The sequence below is a fragment of the Anguilla anguilla genome, chromosome 8 (assembly GCF_013347855.1).
Source record: "Anguilla anguilla isolate fAngAng1 chromosome 8, fAngAng1.pri, whole genome shotgun sequence".
Classification (NCBI taxonomy): Eukaryota; Metazoa; Chordata; class Actinopteri; order Anguilliformes; family Anguillidae; genus Anguilla; species Anguilla anguilla.
Window position 1 is genome coordinate 52,939,987 of NC_049208.1, and position 12,500 is coordinate 52,952,486.

Below are 12,500 nucleotides of genomic sequence, written 5' to 3' on the forward strand. Positions count from 1 at the left end.
GCCAAACTCTGCCACATTCCGCCAAACTCTGCCACATTCTGCCAAACTCTGCCACATTCCGCCAAACTCTGCCAAACTCTGCCACATTCCGCCAAACTCTGCCACATTCTGCCAAACTCTGCTACATTCCGCCAAACTCTGCCAAACTCTGCCACATTCCGCCAAACTCTGCCAAACTCTGCTACATTCCGCCAAACTCTGCTACATTCCGCCAAACTCTGCCAAACTCTGCTACATTCCGCCAAACTCTGCCAAACTCTGCCACATTCCGCCAAACTCTGCCAAACTCTGCCAAACTCTGCCAAACTCTGCCACATTCCGCCAATGCTGCAGCATTCCACCAAATTACGTGATGTTCCGCCAAACTCTGCTACGTTCCGCCAAACTCTGCCACATTCCACCAAACTCTGCCACATTCCATTAAACTCTGCCACACTACGCCAAATTGTCACATTCCGAGGAACTGCAAACTCCAACAGACTCTGTCAGGCTCCCGCCAAACACCACCGAAGCCCGCCAAACACCACCTCACTCTGCCAAACTCTGCAGAACTCCAACAGACTCCCCCGGATTTCCGTAACTCCACAGAACTTCAAACTTCTTAAGACTACTTTGTCACTCGCCCCACACTGCAGATGCTTACATTCCACTGACACGCACACTAGAGCTTACTCTCACTAAGAATGACCTGCAGCACACTGATGCACAGGACATGCATGACATATGCTGACTTGCATAATAGGTACCAAAGAGGTCAGCCTGGTCCCAGCTCTACAGTGGGAAAAGGCTATAATGAGCCAGCCTGGTTCAAGTTCTACAGTGGGAAAGGGGTATAATGAGCCAGCCTGGTTCCAGCTCTACAGTGGGAAAGGGGTATAATGAGCCAGCCTGGTTCCAGCTCTACAGTGGGAAAGGGGTATAGTGAGCCAGCCTGGTTCAGCTCTACAGTGGGAAAGGGGTATAATGAGCCAGCCTGGTTCCAGCTCTACGGTGGGAAAGGGGTATAGTGAGCCAGCCTGGTTCCAGCCCTACGGTGGGAAAGGGGTATAGTGAGCCAGCCTGGTTCCAGCCCTACAGTGGGAAAGGGGTATAGTGAGCCAGCCTGGTTCCAGCCCTACGGTGAGGAAAGGGGTATAGTGAGCCAGCCTGGTTCCAGCTCTACAGTGGGAAAGGGGTATAATGAGCCAGCCTGGTTCCAGCTCTACAGTGGGAAAGGGGTATAATGAGCCAGCCTGGTTCCAGCCCTACGGTGAGGAAAGGGGTATAGTGAGCCAGCCTGGTTCCAGCCCTACGGTGAGGAAAGGCGTATAATGAATCAGATGAAATGCTATATTTGTTATGCATGTCTGTATAAGATCATGGAAAGGAAAGCATTACTCAGGAGTTGGAAGGAAAGACGCGAACAGCACACTCCTCCGCTGAGGTTTTATTAGGCTGCCTAACGATTCAGTCGGTCCGTTTTTCTCCCTAAAAGGCGAGCGGGGACATTTCTCCGTTTTTAGGAGCTCTAAGGCCGAACTATCTGCAGTGAATCAGCTTTCATGGCCGTCTGTGACACACCTCCATTTCTCTATAAAACATTTCCGTCGCGTTCTTAAAAAAAAAAAAAAAAATGTATATATATATCTCTTTGGCATAACTTTTTAATTGTCAAATCTGGGACTGCTCAGTTGTTTTAAAATTTATTTATTTTTTTGACAGAAGCAGTCGGCATGCAATTAAGCCGTTAATTCCGCAATTTGAATCCGTGTTCGGCAAACCTGAAACGCAAACGGCGCCTGTAATTAGTGATTCATAATCCCAAAACAGTAAACAGCTTTTCATTGTTATGATTTTGGTTTTAATGGCTTTGGAACAATGGGGGTTTTATGTTTACAGAAGCTTTTTAATGGCTGCCGTTGTGGCTAAAAATCACAAAATGAGGGGTATGGGTGAGAAATCCACCTCAGCCTCAGTTCTGCTGCCATTTTAACTCGGCTGCACTGGTAAGGGCTGAGGATATTACAGAGGACTGTGGTTCTGTCTTCGTGGAGACTTGAATAGTGTTACAACTGGGTGTAGCAGTGTTATAACAATAGCAGTGCGGAGTAGTGTTATAACAGTGTGGAGTAGTGTTATAGCAGTGTGGAGTAGTGTTATAGCAGTGTGGAGTAGTGTTATAGCATTGTGGAGTAGTGTTATAGCATTGTGGAGTAGTGTTATAGCAGTGTGGAGTAGTGTTATAACAGTGTGGAGTAGGGTTATAGCATTGTGGAGTAGTGTTATAACAGTGTGGAGTAGTGTTATAGCATTGTGGAGTAGTGTTATAGGATTGTGGAGTAGTGTTATAGCAGTGTGGAGTAGTGGTATAGCAAAGTGGAGTAGTGTTATAGCAGTATGAAGTAGTGTTATAGCATTGTGGAGTAGTGTTATAACAGTGTGGAGTAGTGTTATAGCATTGTGGAGTAGTGTTATAGCATTGTGGAGTAGTGTTATAGCAGTGTGGTGCAATGTTATAGCAAAGTGGAGTGGTGTTATAGCAGTATGGAGTAGTGTTATAGCATTGTGGAGTAGTGTTATAGGATTGTGGAGTAGTGTTATAGCAGTGTGGAGTAGTGGTATAGCAAAGTGGAGTAGTGTTATAGCAGTATGAAGTAGTGTTATAGCATTGTGGAGTAGTGTTATAACAGTGTGGAGTAGTGTTATAGCAAAGTGGAGTAGTGTTATAACAGTAAGGAGTAGTGTTATAGCATTGTGGAGTAGTGTTATAGCAGTGTGGAGTAGTGTTATAACAGTGTGGAGTAGTGTTGTAGCAGTATGGATTAGTGTAATAACAGTGAGGAGTAGTGTAATAACAGTGTGGAGTAGTGTAATAACAGTGTGGAGTATTGTTGTAGCAGTATGGATTAGTGTAATAACAGTGTAGAGTAGTGTTGTAGCAGTATGGATTAGTGTAATAACAGTGTGGAGTATTTTTGTAGCAGTATGGATTAGTGTAATAACAGTGTAGAGTAGTGTTGTAGCAGTATGGATTAGTGTAATAACAGTGTAGAGTAGTGTTGTAGCAGTATGGATTAGTGTAATAACAGTGTGGAGTATTGTTGTAGCAGTATGGATTAGTGTAATAACAGTGTGGAGTAGTGTAATAACAGTGTGGAGTATTGTTGTAGCAGTATGGATTAGTGTAATAACAGTGTAGAGTAGTGTTGTAGCAGTATGGATTAGTGTAATAACAGTGTGGAGTATTGTTGTAGCAGTATGGATTAGTGTAATAACAGTGTAGAGTAGTGTTGTAGCAGTATGGATTAGTGTAATAACAGTGTGGAGTAGTGTAATAACAGTGTGGAGTATTGTTGTAGCAGTATGGATTAGTGTAATAACAGTGTGGAGTATTGTTGTAGCAGTATGGATTAGTGTAATAACAGTGTGGAGTATTGTTGTAGCAGTATGGATTAGTGTAATAACAGTGTGGAGTATTGTTGTAGCAGTATGGATTAGTGTAATAACAGTGTGGAGTAGTGTTGTAGCAGTATGGATTAGTGTAATAACAGTGTGGAGTATTGTTGTAGCAGTATGGATTAGTGTAATAACAGTGTGGAGTAGTGTTGTAGCAGTATGGATTAGTGTAATAACAGTGTAGAGTAGTGTTGTAGCAGTATGGATTAGTGTAATAACAGTGTAGAGTAGTGTAGTAGCAGTATGGATTAGTGTAATAACAGTGTAGAGTAGTGTTGTAGCAGTAAGGAGTTGTGTAATAACAGTGTGGAGTAGTGTTAAACCAGTGTGGAGTAATGAAGGTAGTGTGATATATTGTTGCAGGCTGATTGGATGACAGCAGTAGTAGCTGTTTAAATGAGTGAGGAACAGTTCAGTGTGAACACCGATGAGCACTGTTGGTTTCTTAAAATAGAGGAATCTGTTAAGCACAACAGTTAAGTGACAAACCCCGATGTGCCTGTCATAGTGTACTCTTACAGTACACGCAAACCCAAGATCCTTTTATACATGCCTGTATGTGAGCCCCCTATGTTTTAGCAGAGTATTTTAATACAAGTAGGCTTCTGTGCGCTTCATGCTGTGCTAATGGCCGTGTGAGTCATTGTGTGTGTGTGTGTGTCTGTGCGAGAGAGAGAGAGAGAGAGACTGTTCCTTTTTTCCATTTTCTTTTTATAAACGCACTCTTGTACTTTCGACTTTTGAAAGGCGGTTCCCCCCGGAGCCGAGCCTCAGTCTGCATTTTAAAAAGCTTTTTAAAAGGGGGAGGAGTCGGAGCAGAGAGCCGGCTTCAGGGGGGCCGAGCGTCAGCCAATCACCAGCGCTCTGTTTGTTCCTTAAGAGCAGGGGGCGCAGTTAGCAACGTGGTTAGCGATGCGGTTAGCGGTGCTGTTAGCGACATGGTTAGCGACACGGTTAGCGATGAGGTTAGCAGTGCTGTTAGCAACATGGTTAGCGATGCGGTTAGCGGTGCTGTTAGCGACATGGTTAGCGACACGGTTAGCGATGAGGTTAGCAGTGCTCTTAGTGACATGGTTAGCGATGCGGTTAGCAGTGCTGTTAGCGACATGGTTAGCGATGCAGTTAGCAGTGCGGTTAACGGTGCTGTTAGTGATACATTTAGCGATATGGTTAGCGGTGCTGTTAGCGATACGGTTAGCGATGCGGTTAGCGATGCTGTTAGCGACATGGTTAGCGATGCGGTTAGCAGTGCGGTTAGCAACGTGGTTAACGATATGGTTAGCGATGCTGTTAGCGATATGTTAGCGACGCAGTTAGTGATACGGTTAGCGATATGGTTAGCGGTGCTGTTAGCGATACAGTTAGCGACGCGGTTAGCCCCTTCACTTCTCGGCGAGCTGCTGCGGTGCCGGGCGCAGTCACGCTGTGCCTATTTCTGAGAAGGCGATTGGCCGGCGCCTGGACTGCATACCCCCGATCGCGGCCAATGGTGGGGGAGGAGAAATCCCACCTAAATTCCTAAATTTACATGCGTTTCCACACCACCATGGAGATATGGGGGATGGGCGGGTTTGAGTCACTGACCCTTACTCATTCCTTTTCTCTCTGTCTCTCTCTCTCTTTCTCTGCCTCTCTCCCTCTGTCATACACACAACAGCATCTTATCTAAGCAAGGAGTCTATAGGTAGCTGGCCTTACCCAGTAATGTCTTTGACTGAACCCCCTGAAACGCAGGGAAGATTTGTGAATGGCTCAGCACTTGACTTTTTGTCCTGTGTCAGCATACATGTTGATTAATTGGCCATTTTTTGGGTTAAAAGTAAATCAATACTTAAAAATTGACTGTGTTTAAAGTTAACTCTACTGTTACCATTTAAGGGGTAACTCTAAATGCAGTCCTCCTAATACCAATTGTGTAAGAGAAAATACGGTCTTACATTACTTTACACAGTACAGTGTTGGGGGCATTCCAGATAAGGGAATAATAATAATAATAATAATAATAATAATAATGACCCCAGAATATGATGATGAACACCAGACATGTATATTTGATGTTACATGAAGGATTGACCTTGATCTTAACCATTATCTTTGAACATCTGCTTCATGTTAAATTCATGCAAGATCAAAAATGATGTTTCATTGAATATTCACGGCTGGTCCCACCGTCTTCTCTTCAGATGTTTAGTTGGAGCACCTGTTTTTTATAAATTCTGCTGTTCACATCTTTTTAAAAATTTAAATTCCATCCTTTCGTTTTGCCTCATCTCTCGGCCCCTCTCCCATCTGTGTGATGTCAGGAGACCGGGGGGGCAGGGGGGGCGGGGGGGGGGCGGCGCACACGTGCAGCTAGCCGCAGCTTCTTTAGCTGCGCCGCGGGGGCCAATGCGACTCACTGCTCTTACCCATAATGCACAGCGACTGCCCCCCCCACCCCCCGCCTATTCTCTCAGTGAGAATGCATTCAGTCACGTCACATGCAGCCCATAATAACACCTTAAGAACACCATGGTAAGTGAATTCCTGCATGGGGTTAAGAGCGAGGATTGGCCGAGATAATAGGGCTGGTTCTAACCGGCTGTTTTACCCGCCCTCGTCTCCCCGGACCGCGTGACTCATTTCCATTGGTTCTGTCAGGAGGCCGGGCTGCACCTGAGTCAATGAATGCTCTGCTTTCCCATCTGACTCGTCTAGGAGAATGCAGTGGTACTCTTTGATGTACACACACACACACACACACACACACACACTCACACACACACATACACACACACACACACACACACACATACACACACACACACACACACACACACACACACACACACACACACTCATTCACTTACACACACACACACACACACATTTACTTACACACACGCACACACTCATTCACTTACACACACGCACACACTCAATCACTTACACACACACACACACACATGCACACACATACACACACTCATTCACTTACACACGCACACACACACACACACTCATTCACTTACACGCACGCACTCACTCACTCTCACACACATGCACACACTCACTCACTCACTCTCTCACACGCACACACATTGATTGTGTGAGTGTGTATGTGTGCGTGAATGAAAGAATACCATTGCATTGTCCTGCACACACACACATACACACACAGGTGTTTTTTTGGTTGAGGACCCCCAAGATGGGCTACTGAACCCAATTATCAAATAAATCCTAAATGAATCCAATCATCAGTAATTTCACTCCCATTTCCACAAAATGCTTAATGATTGATGTCTTTGTCCAACCCCCGCTACACAACTGCAATGCAGTAACTTTCAGTTTAATATAAGGAAGCACAGTCAAAATTGGATCTTTATCAGATGCATATTTAGCAAAACATAAACAGATAATTACAGTCCTTAATGTGATCATTATCCAGCAGTGTGTGTAAGCCAGAAATGTTTTTATTTTTTTTTATTTTTTAGCAAACCTGTGATTTCAGCTGAAAGTCTAAAAAGTAATTCATTCCATTAAATGCATAAATATGAATAAAATATTATTAAAAAAGGGTGGGGGGGGTGGGGGGTAATTTTTGTTATTTTTCCTGACTATCCCACCCCCTGGGAATGCCCCCCACCCCCCCGATTGGACACCCCCTGGTTTTGGAAAACCTACTCCGATGCTCTTGACAGTCCGTGGGTTAACGTGATTTATGAGGACGACGAAAAACCGTAAACAGGAAGTGAAGTGCCCCAGTCCCTCGGGCTCGTGGCGGTTGGCCTACCTGGCTCTGTCCCCCAGGAGCCCTGGGCCAGAAATGAGACGAGCGCGTGCAGGTGAGACAAACATAGTCCCGCCGTCCTCAAAGGACCAGCCGCGCTCTTCGGCAAAGAAGACGGCGAATGCTCGGGACGTTCCGGCACGCCGCCTCCACCGACGAATCGCCGCTTTAGATCTTAAGCTACATAGAGTTAAGCAGCCAGCCCGTTTCAACAGTCGTGAGCGACAGGCTTCGTCACTGTGAGAACTCAAAACACGAGCTTAAAACGCTACTTTTAATCGGCATGTGATAGTTTTAAAACAATAGTTTTAATCAGTACGTGAACTTAAAACACAAACCTAATGACAGCTTTAGTGCATGAACCTAAAACATGAGCTTAAATTGAGAGTTCTCGTCATTGTATGAACCTAAAACATTAACTTGAATTGATAGTGTTAGTGCGTGAAATTAAAGCATGAAATTGAAATTGATAGTTTTAGTCAATGCATGATAAAGTCAGTGCATGTATCACACCTAGTGTGATAAATATGAAGAAATAAGAGAACATGTTTTAAATTTTTTTTATAACATTACACCCCAAACTTCCCAATCCAACCTGAGACCCGATTATTACAAATCCTCCTTGGAGAGGAAAGGTGTTGGCCACAGACAGAGGGACAGCAGTGACCCCTAAATCCCACCAACTAATATGCACATGTATCTGCTTTTAATTATATAATGTATATTTGTATCATTTATTTACAATATTATAATTATTGTGTATTATATATTGACATACACTTTATGTCTGCTATATTTAAATTTTCATATTTATTGTCGTTATGCCTTTCATCATTACTTTGTAGTTCTGAATGATTGGTACGCTTTGGCAGTGCATATTTCAAAATGTCAGGCCAATACGAGAGAGGGAGACTTACACCCCCCTGGGGGGGCATGTGGCAGGATCAACTGCAAAGAGAGGAGAATAATCCTGTGTGTGTGTGTGTGTGTGTGTGTGTGCGTTTGTGTGTGTGTGCGTTTGTGCGTGTGTGTGTGTGTGTGTGTGCGCGCGCGTTTGTGTGTATGTGTGTGTGTGTGTGTGTGCTGTGTGTGTGTGTGTGTGTGTGTGTGTGTGTGTGTGTGTGTGCTGTGTGTGTGTGTGTGTGTGTGTGTGTGCTGTGTGTGTGTGTGTGTGTGTGTGTGTGCAGTGCGTACAACACCGCACTGGGAGGAACAGCAGTGTGTGGGTATGCTGCATCTTGCATTTAGCAAAATATCAGATTTCGAGTTTTGAGATGATTGCGTTTACACAGCGTGCTCTTTGTACCTCCAGACTACACTCAAATCAGTACCAGTTACCATCCGTCTGGTGTTTATTCAAGTTTAGTCACTGTGTTGGTGACCCTGGTTTGTGTTCACAGACTGTTGGTATTTAGACTTTATTTCGCTAGGTCTGTGTTGGTGACTTTGCAGCCTGTGTGCATCATGGATTACCAAAGTAAATTATTTTACGTCTTTTAATTGCCAGTTCATAGAACGGAGCCATATTACAGCTGATTCTGAAAACTGCCCCAGTTTATCGGCGTAGCAAATACACAGGTGTTACCGACACAGCGGGAATGAAAGCGATTACAGCCATTTTTCTAGGGCGAGACCTTTGGTCTGTTCAGCCAGTCAGTCGCCCTGCGGCTAATCATAACAGAACAGTGTACCGCTTCAGGTACCCCTTCTGTTGCGGAGCTGTTTAAACAGGCCCTAGAGTAATCCGGCAGTACTGAAACCTATTAAACGGGTAACCCAACGTCACAGATAACCCAGCATCACAGGTAACCCGTCCTCACAGTTAACCCAACGTCACAGATAACCCAACATCACAGGTAACCCAATGTCACAGATAACCCAACATCACAGGTAACACAATGTCACAGATAACCCAACATCACAGATAACCCAATGTCACAGATAACCTAACATCACAGGTAACCCAATGTCACAGATAACCCAACGTCACAGGTAACCCGTCCTCACAGATAACCCAACGTCACAGATAACCCAACATCACAGGTAACCCGTCCTCACAGATAACCCAACGTCACAGATAACCCAACATCACAGATAACACAATGTCACAGATAACCCAATGTCACAGATAACCCAACATCACAGATAACCCAACATCACAAATAACCCAACGTCACAGGTAAGCCACTGTAACAGGTGTAGCGCAGATCTACAGCAGTGAGGTGCAGACAAGGAGAGAGGCAGGTGTGGCGGGGCAACGTTAACAACGACAGGAAAAGAGGGAAGAAAGCTGAGGCTGAAACAGATGCGGAGGGGAGAGCGGAGGGGAGGGGTGGAGGTTGGGGTTGGGGTTAGGGTGGAGGCCGTGCCCGTGTCCCGGCCAGGCCACGCCTCTCTCAGTCTTCAGCGGCTGCGGCGGATGGAGGGGTTAAGAGGAGGGGTTAGCGGGGTCCTGCCGGAACGAGCCGCCTCTCAGCCAAACTGAGGGCCTGTCGCACGGAGGCAGCCAATCACCCGGACGCGCTTCAGGTGATCCCCAGGCTTCCCCACGAGTGGCTGCCTGGTTCAGTAACTGGCCCTCCTGGAGCTGTCTAGACTTGAGTGGGGAGCGGTGGTGCGGAATTCTCCCCTGGTTCCTACGGGTGCTGTCCGTGGTGCTGAATTCTCCCCTGGGTCCTACGGGGGCTGTCCGGGGTGCTGAGTTTCACCCTGGTTCCTACGGGTTCTGTCCGTGGTGCGGAATTCTCCCCGGGTTCCTACGGGTGCTGTCCGTGGTGCTGAATTTCACCCTGGTTCCTACGGGTTCTGTCCGTGGTGCTGAATTCTCCCCGGTTCCTACGGGTGCTGTCCGTGGTGCTGAACAAGAGTGTTCGCTAAACACCTAAATGTGAATGTGAAAAACATGTACAAGCACAACAGAGTGGTGTGCTGATAAACTGGGGCAGTTATCAGAACCAAGCAAGACGCTGATGAACCAGGGCAGTTATCTAAGCCGGGGCAGTTATCAGAACCGAGCAAGATGCTGATAAACCAGGGTAGTTATCAGAACCAAGCAAGACGCTGATGAACCAGGGCAGTTGTCTAAACCGGGGCAGTTATCAGAATCGAACGGTACGCTGATAAACCAGGGCAGTTATCAGATGCGCTTGCGGTGTGCTGCTTTGTGTAGAGTGGACAGAAATGTGGGCGGTAATTGCTGGCACATCCGAGGCGATGTTGTAGGAGCTGGGTGGGGTGTGTGCCTGCGTGTGTGTGTGTGTGTGTGTGGTGGTGGGGGGGGGGGGGGCTGCCCAAGCCAAGGCTACAGAGGGCTGGCGCTGAGAGGGGAACGGGGACTGCCCAGCCTGAAGCTGGCGATATTTGGCGCAGGGTGGCGAACGGGTTCAGGATGTCCTCTGTCCTGTGCCAGGCCGGGGGGGGGGGGGGGGGGAGAGGGGTTAGTGGGGAAGGAAGGGGGGGGGGATCATCGCTTCCCCCAGGCAGCAGGATGGAACAGCTGCTAGTGTAGGGGCCTCATGCCTGGTGGATTATGGGATTGATTGGGAGTAGTTCTCTGCTTTTGTGCCAGCCACAGGACACTAAATAATAATAATAATAATAATAATAATAATAATAATAATAATAATAACAATATGCATGTGTATGTATTGTTATGGATGTGATTGACTATTATGGATTATTTTTACTGTTGGAGAAACATAATCATCATAATGACAACAACAGTAATAAATATTATTATTATTATTTTGCATTTTTGTGTTGCCGTGGATAAAGAGGCTCTCCTTGCCACGGTCTGCTGTTTGTTGTTTCTACCTGTGCCTAATCGCACACCTGTGTTTTGGTTGCTGTAGCCAATCTTGTAAAATATTGAACACAAACAGCAACAAAAAAGGGTGAATATTTTGGCCCCGTATCAGAGCAGGCCAACAGCGAAAGAACTAGTGATGGTAGGGGGTATGATAGGCGTGAGAGAGAGGAAGGGGGAGAGGGAGAGAGGGCAGAGAGGAAGAGAGAGGGGGAGACGGAGCATGAGAGAGAAAGAGAGGAAAGAGGGAAAGAGAGAGGGGGGACAGAGAGAGAGAGGAGAGTGAGCAGGGGAGAGAGAGGGAGCAGGATAGAGACGGGGGCGAGAGAGAGAGGGGGGTGAGAGGGAGGGGAGAGAGAAGGATAGGGGCCTAATAAGTCTTTAATATGAAAGAGGGATTGAAATCATAAGGTGAAAACCCACAGCGAAAGAGAGTGATACAGAGAGAGGGGGAAATAGGAAAAAAAAAGTTTAATAAAAAGAAGAAAATGCAATTCTAAAGGGACTAGCATCACATGGCCGATCTGATGGTAACCATGGTAATAATTATAGAGCAGCGACAGACTGTTTAACAGAGAAGGAGGACAGAGGCACAAATGGGAGAGAGAGAGATACCTCAGCATTTTTTTAAACTTCTTTTTTCTCCTCCCTCTCATCCCCTCTCTCTGTTTTTATTCCCCCTTTTTTCTACTATTCTGCTACCTTTTCAGCCCCCCCCCCCCCACCACCTCACCCCCCATAGCTTTATGGGTTAAAAGGTTGAAATCGTAGGCTTGCAGTTGCCATGGAAACTGTAGGCACCTTCATCCCCCCCCCCTTTCTTCCTGAAAAACACTGATTGGTTGAGTCCAAGTGCCAATGTAGTCCCAGTTTGACTAAACCATTAGAGAACGTAAAATGGGGGGGTTGGTGTCTGCAGTACACACTGTACTTTGCCAGTGATTTAAATAGTAAAATAAAGAAAGGAAAGGAAGGAAGAAATAGTGGCAGACAATGACTGTACATATTATCGAAACCAAGACCATCTTCAAAAAATTGTCTTCTCATAATCACGAAATGTATTTTAATCCGGATAATCATATCATTATCTTCTCCAGCTCTTCTCCTGCTCTTACCCTCACTGTGGGACAGCTCTAGGGAAGGGATAAGTCATTATTAAGCATTAGGCATTTAAGAATTGCATTATGGGTGCAGATTGATTGACTCCTTTTTAGCTATTCACTGAAAGTAGTGAAAAACATTTTAAATGAAAGATGTGATATTTAGTGGCTGTATTTATACACATTCAAGAACTCCTTAACCTTGACTATTTTCCTCACCCTCACAAATATATTCCTGTGTGAATTATGCATTTTAAAATTATATATTTCCTCGCAAGGGCTCACACCCTCTCCTTCCTCATTCGTCACCCTTTCTAGATTCAGTATTCCCCATTTTTTCGTACCTCGTTCTAACCCTCCCAACAACCAGGCTGTCCACCAGTCTCTCCGT

General features: G+C 45.7%; 1 protein-coding gene across 8 annotated transcripts in view; it reads left to right on the plus strand.

Annotated features, from left to right (window-relative positions):
* Window positions 1-12,500, plus strand: part of LOC118232950 (ras/Rap GTPase-activating protein SynGAP-like) — a 122,558-nt gene that overhangs the window by 42,802 nt on the left and 67,256 nt on the right. The window lies entirely within an intron of this gene.